At 36.3% G+C, this 18,127-nt stretch overlaps 1 protein-coding gene and 1 long non-coding RNA gene across 2 annotated transcripts in view; one reads left to right on the top strand and one right to left on the bottom strand.

Moving 5' to 3' along the window:
- LOC106948179 (uncharacterized) overlaps positions 1-1,448 on the top strand; it is a 15,522-nt gene extending 14,074 nt beyond the window's left edge. The window contains exons 2-3 of the long non-coding RNA XR_001425125.1: positions 423-430; positions 938-1,448. This is a non-coding gene — a long non-coding RNA (uncharacterized LOC106948179). The remainder of the gene's footprint in view (positions 1-422; positions 431-937) is intronic.
- Positions 1-17,705, bottom strand: part of LOC106948178 (leucine-rich repeat-containing protein 4C-like) — a 141,571-nt gene extending 123,866 nt beyond the window's left edge. Inside the window, exon 1 of the mRNA XM_015033716.1 lies at positions 17,097-17,705. The gene's annotated coding sequence lies outside the window, so the exon portion shown is untranslated. The remainder of the gene's footprint in view (positions 1-17,096) is intronic.
- Between the last annotated feature and the right edge of the window lie 422 nt (positions 17,706-18,127).

The raw sequence follows: 18,127 nt of genomic DNA, 5'->3' as shown, positions 1-18,127 counted from the left end.
TTTTTTTTTAAAATATAGGAAAAAAAACAAAATTTTTAAAAAAAAAAAAAAATTTTTTTTTTTTTTTTTTGGGGGGGGGGGGTTTGTGGAATGACACAACAGACACAAATGCTCTTAATTTTAATCTTATTTCAAAATATGTTTTGCAGATATTTCGTTCATAATTACATCCAATTAGGTGAAAATCACTGGTCTCCTCTGGACAGCTGATCCACAATCACACCTATTTTTTTTTTTTTTTCTCCAAAAGAAAGTTAGCCTCTCATCCTTACCCACACAGCCTCAATCTTCCAAATGCTGCTTGAGCATTTGAATTTCTGCACATCAATCTCAGGGCTCCGTCCTGCCTTGATTAATGGTCCCCATCTATCATGGCACCATGTGGCTCGCAGGCCTTGCTACGGCAGACAGCTTTGCTTTAGAATAATGGGTGCACTCCATCCGAGTCTCTACCATGCAATGATTGTGCATCTCTGTGATCTATCCGTCAAGCCTCTCTGTCAAAAGGGACAACAGGGGACAGTGCAAGGGGAAGCAATCAGAACGAAGGAGGCATTGCGGCATGCCATTTAGCTACAGTATGTAACAGACTGCGTTTTATTGAAGCTAGCTGTGCTGACTGATAAACACAAATATTTTCTCACTGACAATCCGGATTCTCTCATTCTGTCACACATGGATGCGTGAAGCCTTGGAGACGTTCAGTCTGCCATCAATAACACTGACAGGGAAAGTATAGCCACTAATGGTAACTGCACGCTTTGTTGTTATTATCCTTTATTCTCTTTATTTCTCCTATATTTTTTTTAATAAATGAAGCATTTTCTAGGTTTTAAATATTTACCATTTCAGTGAATGTACAGTTTTCTGAAAACCTATTGGTGGGACAAAACAATCACCCAATATACCTCTGAGGGATTTACCCCCTCCCTAACAGGTGCTGTTTTTTGTGTGCTTTGTATATTCTGGTTTATTTGGGTGGATGTATTGTTTTGGGAGGTGGTTTGATTTATTTACTTGTTTTAATCATCTTCTCATCTCTTTGAGGTCACCTGGTTATATGTTGCCATGGAAGCGCGCCCATGAGCAGTGCTGACAAGGACCTGGTGTTTCCAATCAGCCTCATTGGGGAAAACCCATTTTCTGAGAGGGAGCAGAGATGTATTTTGGATTTTGTTTGGGCCCAGATTGTTTTTGTTTCTAGTTTTGCTTGAGTTAATTGTAACTGTGTAGACATTTTTTTTTGTAGGAATAGTTTAGTGCAAATGTTTTTCTTTCTGAAAATGTGATTGTCTCCACCCCTCTAATTAGTCCTGGTGGGAGCCAATCCTTTAAAAGCCAGGTTGTTCAGGTGAGGGAGAGATTCTCCCTCTTCTTGTTGTGACCTGATATGCCATGCTGTGTACTGAACTGAACTAAAGATAAGAGAAAAGTATTGAGTACTCTACAACTGCTGGCTCCAGTCTGTCTTTCTCTTCGGTCGCAAACTAACAATACCTCTAATCTTAAGAAATTTACTGCATGGTGGCACAGTTGGAAGCACTGTTGTCTTACAGTAGGAAGGTTCTGGGTTGATTGTCTTTCTGCATAGTTAGTATATTCATGAATGGGTCCCATAGTCCAAAAACATGACTTTTAGGTTTATTAACTCAAATCGATACAGTGTCAAAATTATAAATACAAGCCTAAAATATTTACAAGTCTCCCAGTAATATTTGCAGCGCAGAGCTATCACATGACTTTTGGCAGAAACTTTGTGCATAGTGTGGAATTGTTTCGTATATGAGAAGATTATATGGGAGAAGAGATCATTTTATACTAGATGAGAGTTTATAAAATGTATTTATTTTTGCAAATATTGTCAGGAAATTAACTCGTTAAGTGTGAAGTAAATGTAAACTTGCTCTCTCATTGTCAAAGTTTGCTGAAGCTGTTTGCTGCATGATCACATTCTGAAAAACAGAATATTTCAATTACATAATGTACAAACTTTATATAGCAACAGTGTTCATGCTGTCAGTAAACTTCTGATGGGAATTGTCTTAGCATTTTTTTTTTTTAATTACAAACTAGTGCATGATAGCAGTAATTACAAGGACATCACTTGGTAGATGGTGTGACCTGCATTACCTGTTTGATCACACCTGTACGTCTCAGTTGCTCAGTGTTCTTGGGCTTTATTACTTTTTTTATTTGCTTTGCTTAAATGTCACAGCCCTATTACATTCCCTTCTGGGAACAGAGACACTATGTTGGAGTGTTGTGTTCCACCCTATTGCTGACATTTATTTTCAGCTGGATATTACTGCCGTGTTCTCCGAACATTTCCCCCTGGTTCACCACTCCTGTCAGTCTGCGCCAGATGCAACATGGGGTGTGAGAAATCAATTTTTTTAGAAGCCTTATGAATAACACTGGTAAAGAGCGGCCAATGAAAAAAAAAAAACATCACTATATATATTACATGTTGCTAAATTAAAGAGGATGAGTGCGACCGAGAAATCTCACATGTTGTGACTAATTACAGATTTCCAAGTAGAATGCACAGCAGTTGTGAAAGTCCGGCTGATGAAATAGCTTCAGTTTCTGTTAGTGCTGTTATGTGCTGTGAATTTCCAAGCCCTCTAACACATATAAGCATAAATTTGCATCTAAAGTTTTTGAAGCGCAAGATGCTGGTGCCTTTTGACTCTGAGAAAAGTTGTATCATGTATTATTAAACATGTCTAAAGAGACTGAAGAGTACTTAAGTGAAATAGTTAGACTAAATTCATTCCAGAAATATAAGACTGAATTTACTCAACAATGCCCATGAACTAATTAAAATATTCATGAGCCTATATAATTTAATGAGACATGCAAAACAAACGAAGCACAAAAGTAAATAAATTTTTTTAACATAATATAAAATACACAGGTGTTCAGGCAGATGAAGAAACCATAAGAATGCTTTTAATCTGCGTCTGTTGTGGAAAACGTTAATTTTGTTTACCTAATTATCAATGATCAATTATTTATTTCCTGTTGCCGACTCCTTATATAAAATGTCAAACAAGGAAAGCCGGCCTTGTTTGTCCTCCTGATAGAAGACAGGAAACCCAGTCAGCAAAACTGTGATGCAGTTTAATTAGGTCAGCAGCTGCCTCACCGTATTTGATGATTAAACATTTATATGAACTTCAACGTTAAACATTGTTGTACAAACATGTCAGCCAAGTATCTCATTATTTTACTGTTTGCTTTGCCTTCGCTTTACATAGTTCTGAAAATCTGCAAGTATGTTTTTGGTGAGGGAATATCATTACACAAAATACAGCTCAATAAAGTTGATTTTACATACCCCTCTCCCCCATAATTCATTTAAAAAATGGTGCCAAGATTGCAAATAGTGATTCTTTTCTCTTTTTTTGAGGATTTGGTACACCTTTCTGAATACAGCACATAGGGAAATATTGTTATAGAAGAAAAAAATGATGCAAAAATGAGAGACTCGGATGTCAAGTTGGCCAGTTAAGTTGATTTTGGCTTGAAAAGACCTAGAGTCATTTAATTCAATATGCAGCTTGAGGGGCAATAATGGGGGATTATAATGAAGCTACAACAAAGGTGAACAGGTTGTTATGAATCATTAATAGCCAACTGTGCGTGAAAGTCTCTGTTTAAAAACTCAAAACACATTCTTTCAGATGAAAATATATGTACATCTGTCAGAGCTGCAGTTGTGGCTTAATTACTGTAAATACTTCCTTGATGGTGGCATTAAAAACACATGAGTTTAGAAGTTGCCTTTGCTTCCTTTTATGCACATGTATTATTGAGAAACAGTACAGAAAGCCCTTGCACAATGTGCTTGATGTTACCGTGACACCAAGCACTCACTGGTTCTTGATGCCATGCACTGGCAGTATGCAGTGGCATGTAGTAACATCATGTCACTTTGATATGATAGTAAAATAAATACAAATAAATATGTGATGCATTTTGAGATGTCAGTAGATCCTTCGGAAAGTTAAAAACAGAAAAAGATAGGAATAAAGCAATTTAAAACATGGCTTCCGATCCTGAATCCGGGAACATTTTACTGTTACATTTGCTCGGTGACTAGACAGAGGAAACAACAATAATCCCTTACTATTTTTTGTACTTATTGCCTTATTTTTACTACTGATTAAGTGAAATACAGACTACTAATGAAGCCACAGTTCCAGACATTGAGTGTAAGTCAAGTCTTGCATCGGCACAAGTCCAATGCTCAAATCTGTTTTTGTGACTTAAGTGTGACGTGAGTCAAAGTCATACTCATTCACAATCCCTAATCCCCAGACTAGTATGCATATTCTGTTGCTTTTTGTAATTCACAGCTAGATATTTGTTCTAAATTGCACTGTTTTCCATGTCTGATTTCCAGCCCTGTTTGACAGTTGCTTTAGTTAATCTATATCATAAATTTAAACAATGTGCTACTACATGTAGGGCGTGTGTTTCTCATAAACTTGTTTTAGGACTGCTGTTATTTCATTAAATCTGCTTTCTACATTTTAAGAGATTACATACAAACACTGTAAATCAATGTCTGTTCTACTGAGCATAGAAGAACAACTGTGGAAAAATATAAGAAAAGATTGTCCTTGTGCAAATGTGCAAAGAATTGGACGTGCATCAGAAATTCAATCCTTCTGTGCGTTGGGGATGACAGAGGTCTTTTAAATGTTTCTTTTCTACAACTAATTCTCTGAACGAATGGCTGAAAGAAAAGCTTGATGTTGTGTGTCTCAAGCTGAATTTCATCAACAATTGTTACAACTAGCTAAGATATATTGCAGTCTTATGTTTGCATGCAAAACACACTGCCAGTACAAACTTTTTGTCATAATCTCCCATAGATTTGCAGTTTAAAATGTTTTAGAAAAGGAACAGGCTTAATGAGCAGAAGTTTAAACTTGCCGAAGATAAATACAAAATGAATGACATCCCTTTGTTTTCATTCAGAATTTAGTATGAACTGTGGCATATGTGTTTAAAGTAATCTGGGTGTTTTCAAACAGTGAAGTCTACCGTACACAAATGATGACCTACATAATTAAATGTGCAGTAGACACAGAAAGCAACTTGAGTGCCCCAGCAATGTTTGTGCAAACGAAGCTACTGACTGATACTGATTCATTGCTGCAGTGCCATATTTATGAAGTTTTTTTTTTTTTTTTTTTTTCCTGTATAGTTAAGATTTTTATTAGTCAATAGATGAATGAAAGTCAAAACAGCAACATATTTTACGCTTCCCCACCATAGGTTGTGCAGTGCGAAAATTGTAAACATACTTCAGACACCACTTTTCCATAAATTCCTTCAAAGTTGTTAACCAGTCAGACATATTTTATGCATCAATAATTCACCAATACCAGGAAAACATAGCAGTGTAACTGAGAGTGATTCTCTATAAACCGCCATCATTCCTCATTACTAATGAAATGTAGAGGCCAGTGAGAGAAAGAGACTGCATTAAAATGTGATAACTATATGTAACGCGCCGCGGCAACACCAGGAACAAGTTGCCAGAACACAAAGTGCTTTGCAGAGTGCAAAAATAATAACAGGTGCATCTAAGTAAAAGCTTGTCTATATGAAAGTGTTCTGAATCCCTGTTTTTTCTAAGGGATTCAACAGAGTCGGTCACACGGAGAGAGACGGGGGCAAGGCATTCTGCGGTCCAGAGGCTGCTGCTTGAAAGGACTGGTCCCCGGGGGGAACCTGTTGGTTTGCTGTACGTCTCCCTAAAAGACCACCTGCTGTTTTACTTTATTTCGTACTTTAATTCTAATTGTTGACTTGAGGCAAAGTTGGCAAAATGGAATTTTGTGACTTCCATGAAAAAACAGGCCGTGCAAGACATTATGTCATAGAGTACCGCTCCAGGTGAAAGGAATAGATTTTGTATCATAGATACTGACTGAGTGTGGCAGCCAAAGTTTAAGTAACCTTTCATCACATTGCCTTGAGGTCTTTTACACTGGTAGCAACATGTACAGCTGGATGTCAAGATCACTCTTAAGTTGTCTGGCTTAAAAAAAGACAAACAGCAAGCAGTCTGCAATCTTTATAATGTCTGAGTTGATTTACTCGTAGGTTCTCCAAATGTCAAGGAGGAGTTCAATCAGGATTTAGAAGCACAAACAATTCGGGAAATGCTAACAGAAGGAAATTAGGACTTTAGTCTTCTTAGGCAGATTCTTGGACTCTCAGCAAGACGGCTGTTACTACATTTAAATACTTGCCGATACAAATATTCAACCTTTTTTTTTTATCCTTACCTATATATTTTCTGCTACATTTATGCTTTCTGTAAGATTTCTGTAAATTTGACATGGCCTTATAGTTCAGATTTACTTAGTTCAAGACTCATTTAGTTCAAGAAAGCATTCAAATAGTTTTCTTTATGAATATAATCCAAGCAAAGACGTACATCACCCTGTCTTATTTGATTAACTTAATACAGGATTCTGTACCATTTGATATGACCATTTACACTAGTTTAATTTGACCTTCTTACACTTTTGGAGTAAAACAGCAAAGAAAAAAAAAAGCCATTGTAATTATCTTAAAAATAAAGCTGCCAATACTATTTAAGGATTATTAAAGGATTAGAACCAAAAAAAGCATAGTGTTCTCCAAAAAAAGGTAACTTACGCATAATTATTTTTAACAGTAATTATACAGCTGCAACTAAAAACAGCTGCAAACAACGTTATTATGGCTCGTTTTTCATTAGCTAAAAATTAGAGTATATGTATATGTAATAGTTATTCCACCCCACACATTGTGTCACAACTTGAGTTTTCCGAGGGATTTTGTGTAATATCATTCTCTGCTCCTATGGAGACAGAAAATACTCAGTGGAACACTTTGCAATTTGCCATGTATTTACCTTCTCCCACACAGACACTGGTGATATTTAGCTTCCTCTTCTTTGCCATACTTTTGCAAACTGTTGTATTTGACAGGGGAGCTTGAAGACAAGGCAGAAGCCATTTTTTAAATCTCAGTGTTACTCCCACTGCCTGCCAGCAGCTCATTTATTGTACATGGCAACATTCAAGGTACACATACACAGATATAAATATAGCATCATGCACTGAGAGTAAAATACAAAACAGGATGAAGGGCATCCTACTAGCTCATGTCAATAGATGTAGGCTTATCTTCAGTCCAGATCTTTTCATCTCTCTGTACTGCAATGTTATCAGAGACACCATCATACATTTTGTCCCACTAAACAACATAGATCACATTCCCATCAGAGTGTCTCTGTGAATATTAAAAGCCTTTAACAAAAGCTGACAATCAACTGTTATGATTCTGCAGGAACACCAGCCCTCACAGACTACTGCAAATCTTGTTTTTGTTTTGTTTTGTTTTACATGTTAAATTTAGTTTTGTATGTGTTTTTACATGTGTGCCCCATCACAGTGGAATGAAAAATACAATTGTTTCAGAATCAAGAAAGAGAAGAAAATATAACATCAAAAGGCAAGCTTCAAACAGTCCTGGAAGGCTAGCATTGATGTATAATACAACAGATGAACAGAAGCTTGCATTAAGTAAAAAAAAAAAAAAGAGTTAAAGGAAGAATGTTTAGATACTCTCTTAGGTGCTAGAAATTTGGTTTGAACTAATGTTCCTGTTTAGATCATTTCTTATTTATTTGCTTTTTCGTGGCTTTTAGTTTATTCATTGTGTTAGTTGATTTATTGTTGTAGTTTGTGTTTTGGTCTTCTTTTTCTTAGATTAGTGTTACATACTATTTATATCAGTTTCAGAGTTTATTCCCTCAAGTCCTCTCTGCTTTGTTTCTCTTTCACCTTTCTCTCAGACTGCAGCTTTCCTCCCTTCTCAGCTGTTCATTGTCCACTGAATGTCCTCTGTGCTTTCACTCAGATTCTTTCAATTCTCATCTGATTAGCTATTTTGGTTTCTTTGTCACTTCCACCTCTCTCTCAGTATTTAACTTTCGCCCGTCCCTGCCAGGCTCCTTCTGTGACGTTCCTCGTTTTTCCTGCCTCTCAGTTACCTTGAGATTTGTGTGTCTTCTATGCTTCCATTTAATAAATCATGATTATCACGAGTTCATGTCTGCAGTTTGGTCCTACCTTAAAACTCCAATACTTAACAGGTAACTTCTTAAATATTTCATAGTTTAGTTATTTTTTTAAAATGGCATCACATTGCTGTTGTAAAGCAAACACATTTCACATGTGTTTGCTCCAATTTTCATACTGGCTGATTTGACATTAACTTCTGAAGAGGTCTACTATAACTTTTTAAGAACGCCAAGGGGATTGATGCCTAACAAAACATACTGATTCTGTTTCAATAGTCTTATTAAAACAAGCTTAAAATTAACTGGACAGTCTGGAAAACTGAACTTAAAACCAAACAAACACTGGTAGCTCCAAGAGAAATAGTACAATTCTAAGAAATGTCCCTTTTGTTCTACTCCAAGGATTATTTCTATTTTGTTGTTTTGACATTGTTTGAAAAAGCCCTTAAAAACTACGTATGTCTTGTGTCCTTTCTTGTTTTATGTTCAGTACAATTTTTTTGTTTATCATTTATTGTTTACAGTGTCAGGAAACCTATGATTTTCACAGATATTTTGTCAGTGTAATGATTATTGAAATAGAGCACGACCTCTTGCTCTTATGAATTTATATGACAATTTAGAGTGTTGGGTAAGTAATTTTTGAATACTGCCTGGTATGTGCTGTGCTGGGTTGTTCTTTTATTGCATTTTTGTTTAAGCCTCATGAATCTTATTGTTTGTGCGAACAACACATTTAATTTTCCTTTAACTCAAATTTTAAAATACAGTTTTGTTTATACAGTAAAGTGCAGTAAAATATGAAAGTTTATCAAAATCTTGCATCTCCCCCTGAAAGAGCTTAACCTGGAAAACACAGCCAGCAAAATGCATCTGAACAACATCAATGAAGGTGACCCCTGAACAGCAGGGCAGACAGAGCACTGGCAACACTTCAAACACAATTTAAAAAAAAAAAAAAAAGTGATGATTCTACTTCATCCTCATTGTGTCTTCTGTCAGAAAGTCATCAGGAAAACCTTTTTGGATAATGTTGCAATTAGCAATGCATTTTGCATTTAATTTGACCTAAAATGGGGTTCTGTCAGAGGAGTGGCAATATGAGCAATCGGATTAGTAGAGGCCACCAAAGGGGAGAAAAAAAAAACAAAAAAACCCCCACTTTGGCCATGATTTGAATTGCTTATGAGAAAGACCTTTATTTGCATTTGGACTAAAAGCTACAGTTCAACTTCATAACTCAACACATTTTTAGCTATTTTAATAGCACTTTAACATGCCAATATTAATGGGAGATTATTAGGCTTCTTCACATTTTATAAACCACCGCATCCAACTATGCATGTGTCAGAGTAATATCTTACAGTTTACTGTTAATGACTGTTTTGTAATTGATAATGTTGGCAATTACATTAATACCTTCTCTGTTCTATTCATTATCCACAACAACAACAACCCTCTAATAGCTCATTCAACGAATGTATGGGGGGAGTGTGGCGCCGCACTCTATTCCTCTCTCCGTCACTATTTATAGCCCAAACAATTAAGCTGAGAAGACCTTCATTAGCCTGCTGCTATTCAGCAGAACCCCGAGTCGCCTTGCCAGCCAGCCAAACAGGTGTTCCTTAATAATCACAGCTGAATTGCCAGCAACACTGGTTTGCAATTTTCCCCCCATATGTTTCAAGTTGTTAGCGGTCCTCTACTGAGAAATGAATGACTTTCTAGCCTCATTACAATATCTTACAGTATTTACATGTGGATGTTGGCCTGCTGTCTGACCCTTATGCAAGGCACATTCTGCTTCAGTGCTAAAAACAGATATTAAAACAGGTTTTACAATGTTTAAAATTGCAATATTTATCTGCCTAAGAAATCCCCTCACCCAAATTGTGTTTGCTCCGTTTGCTCTGAAAACAACATGGAGTATTTCCACATGGGTGTGAGGATTTGTTTTGGTCGGCAGTGTCTTATGTTTTTCACAACTGAAAAACAAATTCTCTATTAGATAAATTAATTACAGCTAACATATCCTGCCATTTCTTTAACATTGCTGTTTCGGGAGCTGGCTACGGTCCTCCACAGCATGTGCCAAAAACCAGAAGATGACAGGCTGCCAGAGGTTTTAGAAATACTGCAATGGCATGACACCACTTCATCCAATTTGGCTCGGGTTCATCTGTTATCTCATCAAGCAGTGCCAGCATATAGTCTCTGTTTCTTGTATACTGAGATGATGATTTTGACTTGGTCTGAATCTAATATGAAGCTCTGAACAAAAAAAAAAAAAAAAAAAAAATGTCACACAGGAAAGCAGTGAATTTGAGGCTTTGGCTTAAAATACATTTGCCTCCAAAAAGCACACATCTTGAACTATTAGAAACTTAAAACGTTTATCGCATTATCATTTGGGCTTTCCTTAAGTCTTTAGAGGCATTGTAAATTTACTAATTTGATTAATTTGATGGGGAAAAAAATAGTTCTCATTTGTCAGACATTTAGTAAATATAAATTGCTTTGACTGTTTTTACAGAACTTCACAGAAAACCATTATTTAGATTTTTCTGATCAGAGAGTGAAATAAAAAAAATGTAATGGGTCTTTTTGTCCAGTAAATGCCCAGTTTCAATAATATAACAAAATTACATTTATTAAGTTTCTCTTCACATTTGAAGTATCCTGTAAGTTTTCTGTACCAATAGCTACATGATGTGTAAAATAGACATTTTTAGGTATTCTTGTCATGATTTTAGACAAGTTACCCTCTTAATACAGCAGGTCAGTTTCAAAGCACAGCCAAAAAGTATCACCATAGCCAAAGAGTTACACACTGCCTTGCTATGGTTGCCTGGTTACTTTCTATAAAATGTACTTTGCATTTTGTCCATTATGAAACTGTCAGCTGTTTTAAGGAGGGTGGGAAGACGTAATGTGATTGGACATCAGGAAATCCAGTCCAAACTTCATATGCTGCTAATATATTCCTCCCACTAACAACGTATTCAACTGGCTTCATCCTGTTGTCAAGATTGAGCCTGTCTGTGCCAGAACTGTACTTAACTCTTGTCGCTAAAATTAGATGACTGAATGCACTTGTCATATTTTCGACAAACATTCTCAGAACTGTCCAATATGCCATAGACATGTTATTTATGTGAGTGAGCACTGCACAGTTATATGATGGAAAACTTTCCCTAAATTCAAATGAAATAACAGAGATGAGATGTGACTAGATGTGACTAACACAAATAAAAAAAATAAAAAAAATCATAAAAATAATTATAGTTCAATATGTCACAGGTATTTTTTTTTCATGTGTGGACAACGGAGATGTGATGGGGGCGACCCGCCAGCCTGTTAATTTTTGAAACCACAAAAAAATCGATACAGTTTTTAAAAACTCATTCTACACGGTGGGCCATAAGTTTCCAAATGTAAAATGTTATTTCTTTTATATTTCAGATACCCAAGAAGATGCGTTTGACAAAAGAGCAAAGAATTTAAATTATACTGATGGCTGGATTGGGAAGTGGTCGTATGGCTGCACGAAACTTTAACGGAAAACATGGAACGAGCATCACACACGACGCTGTGGCAAAACTTATTTGCAAGTTTCAGAAAACTGGAAATGTTGCAGATCAACCGCGAAGTGGTCCAAGACGTGCAGCGATTACACAGAGTCCCACAAAAATAAAAACTGTGTGTAAACTTGTGAACCACCCTGAAGTACAAGTCTGCCCCTTCTTTCTGAGAGTGAAATCACATGATCTCATATCTGTCAGTTGTCTGAAGCTGCAGATATTTGTGGAAATTGCCATAAATGACTTGCCATAAATAAATAAATAAAAAAAAAGTGATGTGTGTAAATAAAACTCTTAATATTGACATGAACAACTACAATTTAGTAATATTGCTGAAGGTAGTCACACCATGTTGGTCAGGGGTATTATTAAGTCTCAAGGTGGATTGATTCAGGTTGCTAATGCAGATAGCATCACAGGCCACCTCTGAAAGTGGTCCAGAATAAACCAGCCAAAGAGAATTTTAAGGATTTTCAGGGTATATCTTAGCACCACGAATGAATAAGGCTGAGTACTCTGAGCCAAAGAAAATATGTATTTTGAAGATGCATTTTTCTAATTACTCAGTAAACATGGCATTTTGTTTTCCAAATAAAAAAATGGCACTGACATATACATTTGAACTGCACAAGAGTTCACTTCAACCAAACCGAGGCATGGGATTTTAGATGGACAGAAATTTGCTTTTTTGGTTGGATTGCGCCTTCACATCTCCCCAAACTATCCAGACTTTCTCGGCAAACAAACTGGAGTTTGAATGAAATGGACTTAACGGTGCTGGTGTGACTAGATATATTTGGTAATAATAAGAAGAACAATAGAAGAGGAAAGAGTTTCAACACAAATTATGTAGATGCGTTTTTCAGAAAAGCATGGACATTATGGATTTCTTAGTTTGCAGAACTGATCATTTCTTCTGAATTATTTTTAACTTTACACTTTTCCATTGGCTACAGCTCCCAAGCTTTGCATTGCTTTTTTTTTTTTTTTGTCTTTTATCCATAATAAGTCATGTCTCGTCCTATTATAGACTGATGTTACTATTCCGCTGGCAACTATTTACCTGACATTTTGCACTTGTTTAAATGAAGCTGTTGGTCCACAGTCTCACTGTAATTATGATGAAATACTAATTAGGAAGGCCTGACCTATGCAGCCATGCCCACGCTCTCAAATGTCTACTCCAGATGGCAGCAGGTACAAAAGATGCTTGTGAAAGAGACCTTTGTGCATTAGGACAGAAAGGACCTGTCCTACTGGAACATTAAGATTCAAAACATGCCTCAGTCACTAAAGATTTTAAATTAGTAATCTGGACAGTGTTCAAAAAGGTTTTGTCGATTGACAGACAAAAAAGATAAAATGTGCATCATTGCATATCCAGTTGTACATTCATGTTTATTTCAAACAGACAGGAATTTTCTGCACCTACATCCATGGAAATCTGGATCATTTAGAGTAAAGTTTCTGACGTACAATAAAGATCCATTGTGTTTAAGACTAATGGAATATCCGGCTTATCAGCACAGAATAACGGGTTTTTAATTGTGCTTTGTTTTTTTGTTTTTTTTTTGTTAAGAGACACCTTATTACATGAAATTAGGTTTTCATATAGTTCCATAAATGTCTATTTGGTTAACGTTTGTGTGGCACACTGTCCCAATCAGGAACTTAAAGCATTTTTCCAACAACAAACCCTGAAATAAATGCTATCCTCAAAAAGAAGAAAAGCTATTTTCTTTGAGAGAAGAAATGTTCAGATCAGGGAACAAGGAGGATGAACACTCTCACCTTTGCGACGCATGATGCCCCATAAATGCTAATTTTAGGACATTTCGATTTATTAAATTTTTGCTTTAACCTACTGTTTGTGTTACTTTTAGATTTTAACTCCAAATACCATGGGCCAAACCTTCCTTTAGTACTTGAGGTTCTACAGCAGTATCCTCATTTTATCTATGGCTGTTCACCTCCAGCTACAAATTGCAGGTGCTGTGCTGAAAACGCCCCGGCAGTAACTTCAGTTGAGAGCAAATAATGAAGCAGTGCAGCAAATGATGTTTACCAATGCTTTGTGACCTATTAGAGCCATTGAAATTACACTTTCAACTAACAAAAGGAACAAAACATGTCGCTGTCAAAAACTACAAAAAGTTTAGCGCCATTAGAGCAGAGGACACAGAGATGAGAGACTTCTGAGAAAGTAGGTTGGAGAGTAAACCAAGCTGCAGATAGGCTGTACCTCCGGCTTGAAGAGTGTTCCTTAGGTTGACAGAGGGGACCATTTCTTACCAACGTGATAGAGCCCAACCTAGAGCAAAGGAACAGATTGAAGCAGCATATTTCCCTCCCTCTGCCTGTAGCGCTTTAAGCATTTTATACTTTGCTTTAATGGAGCAACTTCAGGAACTCAAAGTCAGAAGTTGTGTCAGTGGCCAAATCACCTTTGTGTTTGGGACCGGTGGAAAAAAAATAAAATAAAAATAATAATAATCTTGACAAAAATTTGATGGTTGAAGGGCCCAGTTCTGAAGCATCTGCGATTGTAGTTTTTCCAAGTTAAAACAAAAGAAATTTAGATCTAGAAATGACAAAGTCCATGTTTCCTTTGAACAACATTTCACTTTAATTTTGTGTGTGGCTCCAAATCCAGGCCTCCATTGGTTAATAAATTTGATTTCCCTTGATGATTTTTGTGGGATTTTGTTGTCAGCACATTCAACTTTGTACAGAACAAAGAATTCAATGAGAATATTTCATTCATTCAGATCTAGGATGTGTTATTTGAGTGTTCCCTTTGTTTTTTTGAGCAGTGTATATGGACTTACATGTAGCAAAACTAAGTTCTCAGTAATTAGATCATCATCTACACCTGTGCTGAATGTTGTAAGTAGAATGTTAAAATTATTAGTTAAAGGGATTCTTTTTCTTCCCCATTGTGTTAAATGACCCTCCTCACGAAGTGCTTGTCAGAATGGCTTGCAGCAAATTCTAACAAAAGCACTGAAGAGAAAAAGCTTTCCCCGTTGTTTATGTAGTGCATTTCAGCCACCCGGTAGAAAAGAAGAAACACTGAGTAAGTAAAAAATAAAGCAAAGCTTAAGAAAATGTAGGTTAAGTATGTGTTTTTAGGTATCATTGTTAAAAGGTGTACACATGAGTAGTTTCAAGTAAAAGCCAGCTGCAGTTCCCTCCAACAGGCTTTCAGTATTCTTTTGCTTTTCTTGTTTTTTTTTTTTTTTTTTCTTCTATTGTCATCCTTCTTCAATAATATATGCCACATATGCTTGCTACTGAGTCTAATGTTTGTGGTGTGGGATTTACGTTGGATTAAACTTCAAAAGAATGGCTGGCAATCTATTGTTTGTTACTGGCATGCTACATTCCCAATACGGGGCCTTGTTTGCAGCAGTTTCTGTTTCTAAGAAAATATAGTTCCAACAGTATATAATTTCATTTCATTTCGGCATTGTGTGAAATGTATGCTTTTGGAAGGGCATTGATTTCAAACATTATGCTTATTTTTTTTTCCCTTATGACTCTACTCGGCCACAATAATGTCAATAATGAGTTATTTAGTCAAAGCAGACATCCTGTTTGCCTAAGAGATTCGAGACACATAATTTCTTAAACAATTGCGAATGAATAAATTATATTCTTTGTTAAATAATTTGGTCTTGATGAACAATCTTTGTGTGTAAAATCAAAGGAAGACTGTTTTTTCCTGATTTTGACGATGTATATCATTTCATTATGCTTGGCTGAAGACTTCTTTGTCATTTCTCAATCAGCACCAATTATAAGCACTTCATCACCACCTCAAAAGGCTACGGATAGTGGTTCATCAAAATATGCCCTCTCTTTCATGGGTACAAAAACACTTGTCCAGCATTTCCAGGGTTCTGAATGCATATAGACAGACAATGACCCAATCTAAATGTGCATAAAATGCTTCCTCTTATCTTCACATGCCTGTGGTTAACATAGGAGTACGACTGAGAAAAATAAAAAAAACGCCGATCATCAGTGCTACACTGCCGTCAGACACAGGCCAAAAGCGTCTGGCGTACTTGAACAAATATTGGATAGTTTTAACAAAACAACGGTTCAAAAACTGTGAACCAATTTGTTGGCTGAGAAAAGAAATTTGTTGGCTAATTTTTTTTGCCATTTTGAACTACACAACAAGGTACCTTTGACATTTGCTCCAAAGATAATGCCTAAACTTTTGCTGCAGTGTGACAATGACAAATACATATTTCTCTCTTGTATATGACCTTTTGTTTGATCAGACTTCTCTAAACCCCTTTCACATGATGTATCTAATAATGTTATCTAGTCTGTTGTCTGTAGCTAAATTGAATTACCCAGCATGCACTTCTTCTTAAGACTGACTATTCTTTTTGTGTAATCTGAAATCCTGCATAATCTGATGACAATTCTTGACATTATCAACCCTGAAATTGCTGTTGCAGCTGAGGAGTTTATGGGTGGAGTTTGTGATTAACCATTTGCATGTACTGGGGCTTTATGTGCTATTTTTAAGACTAGAGGTGGTTTTAGTTGTTTAGAAATTGCAAGGCTAGACCTCGCCTATGTTATAATAATTTATAAAATGCAAGAATCATGTGGATAAAGAGAGATCATTGATTCTAACCCAAATATCACTTGTTCAGTAATCCCAATTTAATTATTCTATTCCAGTCACTCTTTGAAGCCTTAAAATTAAATACCACTTTAGTAATTAACCAAACCTCATACGCTACATCAAACCCATAACCAAACTCTTTTGTATTGGGACAATCCAGGCCAGGATACGTCCATTTGACCCAAGGCTGGTTTAGCAAAATCACCAAAGTGTGTTGTTTTGCCCAACAGGTTTGGGAGTTTCTATTAATAACTATTTACTCTACATTCTTATACATGCTTGGGAAAGAGAGAGAAAAAAAAACCCTCAACATTATTTAAATTAACTTAATAAATACATAAAATATTTTGACTGAAAAAAAAAAAATTGTATTAATGTTTTTCTCTAGTTTATGTTCTATGAACTGTAAAGTCTGATTCTGCAATGAAGCTCCAATACTGTACGCAGCAATGGTTTTAAAATGGCATCTCCAAAACAAACAGATTTTACAAACATGCATGCAGCATGAGATGAAGTGCAACAGTAGTTTACAATATCAAGAAACAAAAAAAAAGTTAGTAAAAGTAAGGTTCAAAAATATCCTTGCACCTGTCATGGATGTTTTGTTTATATATATATATATATATATATATATATATATATATATATATATAGTATCAACGCTTGTTTTTATGATTAAAAAGTTTTGAAGATATTGCTTAAATTGAATGTGCATGAGAAAAACAAAATCAACATTCTCTTAGTATAAACATCTGAAACTGATTTTACTCACCAGTGAATTTTGAATCACAGTTCAGAGCAACCTCATCGTGTCCCGTCCCGTTTCTTGCTCCCAAACTTAATATAATGGGAATAGGCAATGAGGGATTGTGACATAAAAAAATGCAGCAGGCCTATTTGGAAAGGAACTTTTCATTGGTGGTAACTCCATGGACACGTATCCGATAGATTGGGTGCAGAGCTGTGAAGACCATAAGATGTTCCTGAAAAGTGTCAAGGAGATTCATTTAATGCGCTGAAGACTTTCTGAGTCCACTGCCGGTACTAATGCTTGACCTGTGCTGAGATAGGCACCAATTGTCATTCAGGCCATGCTCTCCGCTCACATGGATATTCCTTCAAATTAAGCCAGAGGAAATTGTTTGAGTATCTAAAGAAAAACTGAAGGGTACAAGGCAAAGCTGGAAAAACCAAGATAGTATTCCAGAAATGATATTGGTGGTGGCATTGGAGAGGTGTGTTGCTTCCAATCTTTATCCCCTGATCCTCTTTTTGGCGTCCAACTTGTCTCCAGCAGTGGTGGGGGGCAGAGAGTGATAGAGCAGTGGTGAGTACTGCTGCTGCTGCGTTCTTTCTCCTACCAGCAGTCTCTGCTCAAATAAATGCCTGGTCTGTCACAGTTCTCTGCTGCAATGCATTAGATTCATCCTTCCCCTCATGCACTCCCTCTCTCGTGCTTGCCTCCTCCCTTCTTGCTCGCTCTTATTTGTTCACTTGAGCTCAATCACACGTGAGAAGACACAGAGGGAGAATAGAATACAAATAAGCTTTCTTAACGAACTAGATGTTCTTGGATTTGATGTATTTTGAGAAGTGTGAATGAAGGAGAAACCGGTTTGAGTTTACGTGGTCTATGAGTCACTCCCTGTCTTGACTGGGAGGGAAGACTAAGTCACTGCGCAGTGGTATGAGTGTACACCTTTTTTTTTTCTTTTTTTTTTTAATGGGAAACAAATAATTTTAAATAACTACCTGTAGCTTAAATATTAGCAGAAAAATAAATAAATGAGTTGATATATATAT

Source organism: Poecilia latipinna, unplaced genomic scaffold (genome assembly GCF_001443285.1).
Source record: "Poecilia latipinna isolate Pla-1442-1.1 unplaced genomic scaffold, P_latipinna-1.0 Scaffold277, whole genome shotgun sequence".
NCBI lineage: Eukaryota > Metazoa > Chordata > Actinopteri > Cyprinodontiformes > Poeciliidae > Poecilia > Poecilia latipinna.
The sequence above is the reverse complement of the archived record's forward strand: the minus strand, read 5'-3'. Positions and strand labels throughout refer to the sequence as shown.